The sequence below is a fragment of the Cebidichthys violaceus genome, unplaced genomic scaffold (assembly GCF_023349555.1).
Source record: "Cebidichthys violaceus isolate CVI_PGR_0920_01 unplaced genomic scaffold, fCebVio1.0.p SCAF_25, whole genome shotgun sequence".
NCBI classification, from domain to species: domain Eukaryota; kingdom Metazoa; phylum Chordata; class Actinopteri; order Perciformes; family Stichaeidae; genus Cebidichthys; species Cebidichthys violaceus.
Window position 1 is genome coordinate 1,514,994 of NW_027176428.1, and position 13,052 is coordinate 1,528,045.

Genomic DNA, 13,052 nt, shown 5'->3' on the forward strand with positions numbered 1-13,052 from the left:
ATACGTGGGAAAGCTCTCATTATTTAACTAGTTCTATCATGGATCAGGAGGAGGAGGGGAGGAAGAGTCCCAGGAGACTTTAATTACAATCATTTTTTCTTGTCAAGCTCCAATCTCATCAGTTACTAATATAGTATCGCTCACTGGCTTGAAGCCAATAGGACACAAACTAATTAGCAAAAGTTAAAGCACAGTTCGGCGCCACAGTCAAATAAGGAATCGGTGGAACACTGAATGAATTCTGATATAATAATAATGATGTCTATTGGTTTGTTTTTGTTGAAGTGTCACCGTTGATTTCTTTTTTACCCAGTCAAGTAATCTGTATCATTACGGTCAACATATTTTGTGGGCTCTTTGTGGTCCCTTAGGGGCCCTCCAGTATAAGGGATCCTCCTCCAAATCTCAATCCCAAGCCCATCACTCTTCCTCAGGCACTCAACTGTCAATCTGACCCTGATCTGGGAAGCAGGTCTTATCTGATCCCCCAGGGCTCCCTGGAGGGGTTGGAGGGGTAGAGGTGGGGCGTCCCAGCCCAGCCAAGCCAAGCCAAGCCAAGCCATGTCTGCATACCGAAAACTCCCCATAAACAGATACCACAACACTTAACACCCACAGACGTGCAACCCAACCGTGAGAATGTGTGTTTTCATAGTTGGTATAGAAAATAAACAATTAGGCACAGGGTCCATAATAAGTAATACATGTAATAAAATATGAATTTAACTGATGTTGGAAATCTATTAGCCATTTATTAATGATAAAATACCATGACAAGATTGTTTATACCATGAAGAGAAAAGAATCAAAAATGTATTTTCCAGTGGTCGAATAAGTATACTGTACTCATAGTACAAGTAAAATTATTCTCCGTATAAATATTATCAGTAAGCATTGGTAAAGGCACTCATTAGGCCGCAAAAAAAGGCCTTTTTTTATTATTACTGATGCATGAGTGTGTGTGTGTGTGACTGAATGGCTATATTTAATAAAATGATCAGACTGAATCCTTTGTATGTAAAACGTTAATCTACAAAATACATTAAACTATCAGATGCAGTGGCATAAAAAGTACAATATTTCCCTCTGAAATATAGTGTATAAGTATAAGTAGCATATATAAAGTAGAATTAAATGGACGTACTCAAGTTAAGTATCTAAAAGTTGTACTTTGAGACAGAACTTGATTAAATCTACATTGTTATTTCAGTCTTTTACTGAAATAACAAACAATTTTTATTAATAACTTGTAATATCAAATACGACCCCTTCTTTGACTCGTTATTGACAACATTATGATAGATTTTAAAAGTACAACATATCAGACTTAGTCACTGACTAAATGATCCTGGTCTTATTTAAATCATATACATGGTTGATGAGATGAGTAGAAAGACCTTCTTTCAAGTCCTCAGGTCTTTAAACATCGACCCTAATGCAGGTTGTAACAGAAGGACCGGCATTTATCTGCTGCTTCACAAGTAGAAATCTCAACTGTAAAAATAATTGTAACGATAAATGAAAAACATTCAATAACATTATGAAACAGGAAGTGCTGCGTCATTGCAACAGTTATCTCTTATCGCTGCTGTCAGCTGTCAAATGAAGGAAAAAAATGACCAAAAAAAGAATCATCTTAAACAAGGTGCACTGTTGTGTAACTAGGACTGACCTGGAAATGATCTTCATAAATGTGATATCAGGTAAGCCTCATAGCATTTAGTGCTTAAGTGAATGCTTCGTCAGTGTGTTTGACATTGTATCGGTGTGTTGACTTCCTTTTATCGACAGATTCAATCATGCAGAAATAAGCTCAGTCAGGTCTTGTAGCCGATCGTCCCGAGGCTCGTCCATCAGACACAGATTCAATTGGATCCTTTTAATTAATAATGCCATTTATCGGAGGGGGGGGCACTGGGAGCTCGTCTTTGTAATTGGGACGCCTGATTAGGCTCCGGAGGAAGCTTTTAAGCCAGCAAGGTTATCAGTTCTCCTCCCTCTGCCTGTCATCATCTCCTCAATGTGGGCTCTCGTTCTCCTTGTCTGATCACTTCAATTTCATTATCTTCCCCTCCTCTGTCCTTCCCTTTTTGAATCTTCTCTCTGCTGCCTTCAACAGGTGTCTGGCATCGGAATTCCTCCAGTGAGCTGCATTGCACAGTGTATTATACATGTCAGGACTTCACATTTTTATACATCTTTTCATCAACTCCCTGCAGTCTCAGTCTGAATCAGGCTTAATGCTGCAGAAAGTGAGGCTCAGCACTCAGAGAGCTGGACAGCTCCTGTCCAGCCCAATATGAATGGGGACTTATTGATCCCGGCAGGCCTTGGTTAGGGGGCCCTAATGCATTTACACCCTGCTGTAGTCCCTCTACACATTCTGTTTGTCCCTCTTAATTACAGCTACACCATAACAGATCCATACAACTCCCCTGATACTCAGTGACTTTCTCTTGGCTCTGCTATTCTCCCCCATTTTCTCCCCCCACCTTCAGAGCCACTCCTCTGGGATCCCTGGGGCATTATCTCCAACGGCAGTGTTTGTAAGGCAAGTCTGGTGTTGGCATGGCTGATGTGTTTTGTTGTGTTCTTTCAAATTGATTCAAATTGACCAATAGTGCACGGCAACAATGAGGAAGCGCCCACAACTGTCAAATGAGGCTCCATGTTGTCATGGGCTGAGTTTCTTTTTACTGATATTCTGAGAATATCACACATATTAGTGATTCAAACGGGTAAATAACCACAATGTAACTGCAAGATCAGCTCAAGGGCACGGGGAGATTCATTTAGGTATCTGACTAAAAAAGAATGTCAGGGGAAGAAGATGAAACAGCATTTCATTTCATTGTTATGAGTTACTGCGTCTGACAGATCAAACATTTTTGTTAGTGTTAGGACTAAAACATGTCTTCCTTCCTCCCTTCCTCCATCTCTGTCTTCCTCTCTCTCGGTATGCTGTGATCTCTGAGGAACGTCCCACTCCGTCTCGGTCTCAAACTCTTAACCCCACCTTTACTCCCTCAAAACGTTGTCTTATAAACCGCATTATTACATTTCTGTACAGCCCTGACCTAGTTTTAACTCCCTTCGTCTCATTCACTCAAAAAAGGACAATCAGAGGAGCACTGTAGTGTAAAACATCAAGTACACTTAGTGGAAAAAAGAAAAAAGTCTGATAGTTTAAATGAGTTCTTCCTAAGAACCCTACAGCACACGTTCAGATGACTAACAGCAATAACAAATGATTCACTGTGGATAAAAAACACATTTTTTTCCATGCAATAAAACATTTTAATGTCCCATGTGACTAATATCTAACAGGGAGATAATGGTGTTAGGGGTTGTTCTGGGGAGATCTGTGATTTTTGTCTGCTTGTTTAGAAAAGACATGTAAATCACCCGAGACTACAGTCTTAAAACGTGACACAAGAGAGAGCCAGATAAGAGATGGGGGGGGGGCTGATCATTCAAATACTTAACCCAACACTTTCAAATGGCAACATTCCTGTCTAACAACCATGTAACTAATAAGTACATTATGTATTAACGTGATTTTCATTACACGCTAAAACTGAATTATTTTGGACATAGAAATTTGATGAACAGACTGATCACTGTTCAAAACCTTATTTGAGTTGAGAATACATTTTGTTACTGTGTTGTCGATGAGGAAGAACAATGTGAAGGAGAAAAATAGTACCTTGTAAGTCTTGGGTGGGGCAGGTGCTCATTTTGCACTTTTGTGTTGAAGTGTGTGGTACTGCGTTCTTTATCTGTTCAGTCAGTAGATCAGACACTAAATAAACCAACCCCCCCCCCCCCAAAAAAAATAAATATGAAAAACAAAACAAAACAAAACTTAAAAAGCTTGAGCAAAAAGCTCTGAAAACGGGGGGTCGTCTGTGAATGTAATGTTCTGGAACAGCTTTATTTGTGTTTTTCTTTCTGTGCTCTTTTCGCTGGTTTGAAGTGGGCGGGCCCCAGTGGGAATGATGTCACATACTTTTGTGCAGCAATCAGCATTTAGCAACATTTAGATCTGAATATGATAATGGTTGTGGGGTGTAGATAACATTTTATCAAACCAAACCCACAGTCTTAATAAAGCAAAGAGTTATTCAATGTTATTCAACTCTACAGATATGAACTTTAACTATGCAGTCATCATATTTAATGTCGTGGAGAAAATCTAAGAATTGAGACCAAGTTTTAGGAGGATCTACATTTTCTCCTTTATTAGTCAGTATGTATTCCTTAACATAGTTTCAGCTCTCCAATAATTATAAAATGCATACAGTTAATATACATAACCATAGGACCATAGTTTTTCTAACAGTAGCATTAATGGTATATTCTGTATTCAGTGGCTCATCCACTAACATATCTATGAAATCTGAGAACCCGCCCCCAGATATTACAACATTATCTGGCTTTTCTTTTCAGGTTGTACACAATCTTTTAGCTCGGCACACAAGCAGCCTTTTCAGATATCCACCTGACCCTCGTTGGCGGTCGTTCATCCTTCCAACACTGCACAATGCATTTGTTAGCTGTCGCAAGAGCTATTCTAATAAAAGTACGACTGCAATAACTCAGCCACACCCACCGTGGTTCAGCAGGGATTGTAAGTGTGGAGAGATCACTAACGGCTTTAATTACACAATTCCAAAATGACTTCAGGTATGGACAGGACCAAAACATAAGAGCGTATTCTGTGTAATATGTATGGGGTATAATAGACTCTGTAAAGTAAATTGCATTGCATTAGAATATATATGCTACTGCGAGAAAAATCATGGCCATTAACGCAAATAGTGGCCCACCCTCCCTCATTCCTATTTTGTCTTCCTCCCATTTTTCTTTAAATTTAAAGTCCTATAATCCTATAATCTGGTGGATACCAGAATATATATGTGATATGAAACCACAACCTTTTATTTAAAATTGAGAATAAAAGATTATATATCGCTTTTGACTGGATGCCAGAGGAATGTTAGAGTCCTAGAAGATACCATTTCCATAAACTCCAGGGTGATGTTGGCTGTAATTTTTTGAACAATACGGACTCACTTTCTTTTATGGAAATTAGTTACCGCTCCACCCACTTCTGCCCACTGGTCCCCTCTCGTCCCACTGCTCTGCTTTGGTGTGGGAGTTCTGTCCCGCGGCCCATCCGTTGGCTGGGTCCTAATCCAGTTATGGCTGAGGGGGTCTGGCGTTTCCCGTTCGGCTGAGCAGGCCGCGCTAAATGAGGTTTTTACTTGCCCCGGGGAGCCCAACTTTAATGGACCCTGGCAAATTAATACACGAAGAAGAGAGGCAGGCCAGTGCAGGGAAGGGTGCTCGGACCAGAGGAGAAGGAAGGACAGTGACAGTAATTAACAGGTAAAGTGATCAGTCGATCCACTCATCGATGTGAATCGGTCCCTCGCATAATCAATGACGAAGCAGCATCACAAGGACAGAAAAGAAAAACAAATGTACGGATGTCTACCGGCAGCTACGAGTTAAATAAGGTAGTGGTAATGCCGTAAAGCTCTTAGTGACTCAACATGGAGGCGGCAGCGGTCTATACACTGCTCAGTGCACTTCCTCTCTCCCACTATTGGAAAGAAACTATTGTGTGTATGAATGTATTTATAAGCTGTTGGAGCCCTTTGGTACAGTTAGAAAATAGCTCCATCTATACCCCAGCACTCGATGTCCCTCACGCATACGCAGACTCGCAAACAAACAGCCCTCCACCCTTTCCCACTGGGTCCATGGGATGGGCACTGGACTCAGGGGAAATGAGGTAACGCGTGCACGCACACACGCACACACGCACACACACACACACACACACACAGAAAACATTGGCAGTGTAGCGCCATCCAGGCCTCTGTTCTGCTTTGTCCATCAAAGCTGTCAATCTCAGGGCATTTCTTATTGCCCCCCACCCCCGCCAGCCCCCCACCCCCGCCAACCCCCCACCCACAGACCTCGACGCACCTTTTAAGGCCTAGAATATTTAGTCCTGCCGGTTGCCATGGCAACCATCCAGATGTTGGCCTCTGATTAGCTGGCGACGGTCAAATGAAATCAGAAGAGGTGTGATAAGATCGCGGGGCGACAGAGACTGGGAGAGTGGTGGCCGCAAGCAGAGGCGGGGGAAGGGGAGGAGGGGTAGGAAGTCATAGAAAAGGGGGGAGGTGGTGCATTCACACACATTCACACACTTTTTTTTGCAATTCACTGGAGAGTGCTATTTTTCCACCCAAACACTTCCATTTTCAATCTGTGTAATCTTTTTGTCTTTCACGTAAAAAAAAAATGGCACCAATTTTCACTCACTCAGAACCAAACAATCACGCTTCTCTGTTTGTTTTCCGAATGAGAATGTGCCAAGAACGTTTGTACAGAGTAACAACGGAGCATCTTTGACTCTTCCCCTTTCTCCTGAGAGAGTCAAAAATAGAAGCAAACGGATGTAGCGGAGCAGCCCGTTAATCCCGCAGAGAATTTGCCGTTAAGTGACCTATATGACTTTGAATTCCCAGTCAACGCCGTGCTTTCTCTCCGGCGAGGCCGATTCCAACGAGTGATACGAGGGCTACGAGCCGCACAATCAAATGGCTTTTATACAAACTCCAAACAGCACTTCTCTTCTCCCCTACCTGTCCCGCAAGTACCTAATCGCATCCAAAGTCCCATTTCCTGTCAATGAAATTACATTAAACATCTCCCTCTAGGTCCTTGTCCAAAGTGACCCCAAACTCACATAGACTGATAAGGGTGCTAACTAGGTAAAGGCTGAGGCACTTCCCAGTGTTCGGCCAGTGAAAAGAGCCACAGCGGAGAGACCGCCGGGGAACTCGGTCCTGCCCCTGCTCGCTCCATTTTCCAATAAACTCCGGCAATCAGATCAGCGCTGCTTTAAATGGACGACTTGATGGCAGCAGGCTGCATTAGCCGCTGGTGTTCTCCCAATTTGATTAGACGGAGACAGTGACAGTTTCCAGCCAAAAGAGGCAGGTAACACACACACACACACACACACACACACACACACACACACATGCGCAGGACCTCTTGTGGCCATTTGTGGTGCTAATTGGATGGTCTGAGGCAGATGTCATTATTGTTGATCAGTCAGCCACTTGACGTTTCCAAGTTGTTGGGCAGTCATTTGGGTGTATTAGCAGCTCCTTTAGGGCAGAGGTCGTGGCCCTAAGGCTATGTTATGTGTCTTTGTGTGTGCGTGTGTGTGCTTGTTCAGATGTGTGTGTGCTTGTTTGTTTGTGGGTGATTTATGAACGTAAAAACGACTCTCTCTCTCTCTCTCTCTCTCTCTCTCTAATGGCTCTGCTGCTTTGAGGGCCCGCCTTTTACGGTCATATAATTACCCCAGATTGTTTTTATGTACACAACGGGGTACTTTTCTAGCCGTGCGCGTGCCTGACATGAGAACCTGGCGACAAGCTGCTAAGTGCAACAGGCAGTGTCATAAAAATGGTTGCCATACCTCAGATAGCTACAACCTCTTTTCTGGGCAGCAGCTCCTCCTGGGGACTTACGGCGGAGAGAATGGTCCCTCAGTGTTCTTATCAGGTGAAACAAACCTCAATGATGCAAAGTAATGGCTGGGTCATATGAGAATGCACGTGTGAGGTGGAGACTGGAAAACTGGGCCCCTTATCACAGGGCTAGACAGAGAGGAGTGAGACTGTACTTAACAGATTTAGACGGTCAGTGAAGCCCAGCACCTGGACAGAGAGAAAGACGGGAGGAGAGTCGTATCTCAGGTTACAGTGCAGCCAGCCCAGCCTGAATCTTAGAGATACAGAGGAAACCCGGACAGGTCAAGAGTGGGAAAACTTTCAGCGAGAAGGCGGACCAAAAAGACTGTTCACGATTCAGACAATTTATATGCTCCCTTTGCAATCTACAATTTAAGCAGCTCCACAGCTTTTGTAAGGAAGTGCCAAATGGCAGAAAAAAAAAAAGCGGCTGGATGTAGATGGAAAGATTTAAAATGAGTTTACTCATGCATAACTCTGTGAGCAGATAAAAGCCCACCAGCGGCTGTTTTTTAGTGTTTTATGTTGGAAACACATTTGTGCCGCGCTGCGCTACCTGACGCCTTCCGATCCCGTGGCTGATGATGGACTGCGGATCAGCCAGTTAATTTAGGCCAGATAAAAGCCTCTCATCTCTGCCGAGGTAGATTACTGTAATAGCAGCCTTTCTCATCTTTTGATCTTTTTTTTTTTACTGCTGCGTCGGTTCATTTGCATGTGTCAGAGATACAGCTTTATTTAGGGCGCTTATTAATGGGAACAGGAGGGATTCTAGATACTAAAACCTGAGGCAGATTAGCACTGACCCCCCTGGATCTCGCACGCTGTTTCTTCACATACATTTTACGAGCATTTCATCTGTGTGTGCAGGTACACGCTCACAACCTACAATACTGTAAACACACACACACACACACACACACACACACACACACACACACACACGTATGAGTAAGGTGTAGACAGACACATGTAATCTAATAGCGCTGTGTGTGCACAAACAGCATGCGGAAAAGAACACAAACTCACAGAGTGATGCACAAACACATACAAACAGCATATTTAGAGACACACAACCACACACACTTTAGACAAACACAAATATTCCTTCATGTCTGCCCCTCACTGACAGCACGTTGGACTTCTAAGCGTTCTCTCAGGCCTCGGTCTGTCATCTTCCTGTCTCTCCCCGCCTGCTTCGCTCCAGCAGATATGGTCGATGTGGACGTGTACTTTGTCCAGATCATCCGTGAGATGAGATGAGAGGAAGTGGGAGGTATTGTTCTTCCTGTGGCGCTAAGCCCCTGGGCGATTACCCTGTCAGGAGTGAGAACTCAGCGCCGGCGCCGACTGCCACGAACCAGCGCTAAATCCCAACTGATCGCAAAAGAGGCCGATTTTACACTTTAGATTCCTCCCATCTCTTAATGCGGCCGATGAGGCAGAGGATCTTCGCCTCTCCCTCATCTTATCCGCTGCCGCTATCCTCCGCAGACGGTGGCGTCAACCCCTAAGCTTGCGCTGCGGGGATAAGACTCAACGCCTTGTCAGGCCAGATCAATGTGATTTTACAATGCAGTCCGAGAGAGAGAGATAGAGAGAGAGAGAGAAAGAGAGAGAGATAGAGAGAGAGAGGGGCCCGTATAGCCGAGCGTGGCAAAACAACGGCGCGCAGCCCCTTCCACATGCGCAGGCACTGCCTCCAAAGTGACTCTTGCCACCTCGGTGTATCTATAGCGTGCTCAAATGAGATAGCATAATCCCACAACAATGTTGTACACAAAATCTGCCAACTGCATCTGACTAGCTCACACATACCTTTCCTCACACTATCGTTAAGTTTATCACATGGGTTGATCTCACTGAATGCCTCATTGAACTCCCCCATCGGTTTATCTTATCTGTTTTCTCAGAAACACTCCTCGGGACAGTTCTTCAAATTCCACTTCAAGTCGTCAAAGCATTTTCTTTAGCGTGATCACTCGAGGGTACTTCCCTTAAAAATGACACGGCGGTGCGTGAATGTAACACAGAGGATGTGTATGTTAAAGAGGAATTAATGATGCAGTCAATAAATACTAATATTAGTTGTTTTTTTTCTAATTACATGTCCTGTAAAAGACTGGAAAAGTAGTACAGGAAATACGGCTCAGGGGCAGATTGACTGAAGGTGAAACGAGAAATAACAGAAATATTGTTCCCCATCAAAGCATCCAGCTGCACGATGACATCCTCCTCTCTGCCAAGTCCTCCGACTGATTTCCTGTTTGGGTTTGATTATCATATAGGGCCGCGCCAGTATATCATCCCCTCCCTCTCTTCTCCTCTCCTCTCCTTTAGTTTTACGAGTGACAGTTGGGAATAAAGTAGAGCGTAAATCTCTGGCAGTAATAAAGCTGCTCAGGCCAATGTTCCTTCCTAATGCTGGTTCGTCTCTCCCTCATCACAAATTTGTACTTTTAACAAGACAAGCCCCGACTGCCTTTCATTGCTCCCACTAAGTCATCCTCCAAGTGTCAGCTCTCAATCCAGGTTTAAGAGTAGAGCACAAACACATCCTGGTGAGTAGCAACACACATTCTAAACACACACACACACACATATATAAAGTCAGAGCGCGCTCACATGCTAAGCCCTACACACAAACATACTTGTTACAACTTTTGAACACACACACACACACACACACACACACACACTTCTCTTTGCCTGACCACATTCCTGTAAAGGGCGGTCATGAATCTTGACCAGGAATCTGTGTCCTCTGCTGGTAACGCAGCCTGTGGCAGCACTCCTATCCCCATTAAAGTCATCCCTGGGTGGGCAGGAGAGCCCCACACCTCCCTGACCTCCATCCATCAGCCAGGAGGGAGTGCTCGCCTCTGCTCCTAAATCCATCTGCTCGAGCATGCAGCGCACGCACACACACACACACACACACACACACACACACACACACACATGCACGCGCACACACCCTTTAGCAGCATCTTACCTGTCCAGTGCCCACAGGTGTCAAAACATGCACCAACAGCTCCAAACACAGCCCACAACCATCTAATCAGTCAACCGGTAGATAACAGAGTCAAGTGGTCAGATATTCAACTTATCACTTACAAATCCTTTTTCTACTCCTGATTTGTAGCAACAAGAAGGACAGAATGCCATTAATTCAGGAAAGCTTGAGAATGATCACAAGAGCTACATGTGACTTTATATATATGAGCACAACACACACATTTTTTGCAAAAAGGTCTGAAACTAGGCCCAAACACCCGGGCGTGCTTCTGCATTCAGAAGCAGTTTCGGTTGGTCGACAACAAGAAATCTGGGTGAGTGCCCACAGGTGGGCGTCAGGAGGCTAAAATAATTCCCCAAGTCAATGCAGCATATAATTGACAGAATACCGCAGACAGATGGGTGCTAAACTGACTCACTGTGCTCAAGACACTTGATCTGTCACAGAAAACCTCAGTATTATTAAAGTAATCTCAAAGTGACACCGCCAGAAAGCTTTACTCCAAACCAGAGTTTTCAATTGTTGATCTGATTTTGTGGTTTTTCAGAATTCTGTTGATCAGTATGTTTGAATAAAAAGCTAGCTCAAGAGAAAGTTCACAAAAGGTTACACATCTGCATATTTGTGTGTTTCATTCTGTGCAGCGGTAGCACAAAGTGAGCTACTTTTGAAACACAAATTCTTGATACGACAAGTTACGCTACATCCACACTAAGCCATCTTAAATCTGAAAATAATCGGAAGCTGCTTTTGAAAAACGGTCTCTAGGTTGGATAAATGAGGAAACTCTGTTTTTAAATGTGGACGGGGGAAATTAAGCTTTTGGTAAATGATCGCGAAAGACAACTTTCTGTCGTCTCTTACAAACATTGTGGTCATTAGAGCAGGAGATACTGTGCTCCTGAACAGCGAGCATCTATGAGTCGCTATCAAACTTGTCTGGCAAAAGAAAATGAGTTCGGCAGGATTAAACGGACTATAAGGTGATCACAAAGAGAAGGAGGAGACAGAATGGAGGTTAAACCAGCTGAGAGTCAGCAGACTAACCAGACTGTCTGGCCCGTCTTCACCAGATGTTGAATGTGATGCACACTTGTGCAGTTTGGCTACCAATTAAAGAGGAAGAATAAGAGATTTTTTTGATTTTTCTATCATTAAGGCGTTTGTTGACAATCTGATTCCCTTATTCATAGGCCCTAAAAGAAGCTCCCACATTACCAAATCAACTGATGGACAGAAAAGAACCCTCATTTCTGGCAGAAGCCCTAAAAAGTATTTCACTTACTATTTTTCTGACGAGCAACATGACAGGAGCCTTTCAGTGAAAAATGGATAGCTGGAGTATGAGCTTAAAAAATAAAGAGTCAGATGGCTATTTGGCCAGTTAGAGCATGTCAGGTCAGACAAACACAGACCCCGAGGCTGCCACAGTGTCAGAGGCCAAAGGCTGAGAGCCTCAGCGGTGTGCAGGAAAACCCTCCCACATATAGTACAAATGCAGTCTGTAAACAACAGATTAGTTCAGTAACAGGGGGGCATTTATTAAATATGTACGCGGATACCCAACGCACACATGAACACACACAGATGTACAGCACTCCCCCAGTCCATCGGTCCGTTTCTCACCGGGGTGGGACTGTGGGAACCATGCTGTCACTTCCTGTGCCCGCGGGCCTCAGCCAATCGCCATCAGATAAGAGCCACGGCTCTGCCAATCAGAGCTGTGGCCTCAGCTTCACATGGTGGGACAGGGGACGCGATAAGGACATAACTTGCCAGGGAAAAACGTCTTGATCTCAATTGTACCCCCCTTCAGCCCGACCCTCTCCCCCCTACCCTTCCCACCAAAATAGTTGTTTGGAGACAAGGTTTCTTTTTGTCTTTCGCCCATAATTACGCTCCCTTTCATCTGCCCCCCTGTTCCCCTTGACCCCTACTCTGGGGTCAGTGGCCAGGATATCCCACTCTCCTCGGGGCCAATAATGTGCCTTTTAGGGTGGATGAAGAGGGGCATTCATGCCAGGCAGACAGGAGAGCAGCGCGGAGAGTAATCACTCCATCACACTCTGCCCCCGTCTGTCCCAGCTCCTGCCCAAAACACCCAAACAGCTCGCCTCGCTGCCTACATCAAAGAACTGGACGCGGACTGCAGACTGAGCTTCAGCACTGCGCAGCACAGAAGGCGACTGTGTCACCAGCCAGGGAAAAAAATAAAAAATCAGTGGTTCACCAATCCAGTTGTGATCACCGTGGAAAACCCCCCGCGAGAGTTTTCACAATCTCATTTGATGATACAGCGAGGGAGATCGCTGAGATTCAAAGAACACTCGCTTATACGTGGAAGTAGCACGCACATACTGAAAGACAAACACGCAGACTGTGATCAAACAGACCTTTAATGAAGAAGGTCTGAACAGCCAGAGACCTGCGCAATGAGTCATCAAGGAAGTGTGTGAATCTTGGGGAAT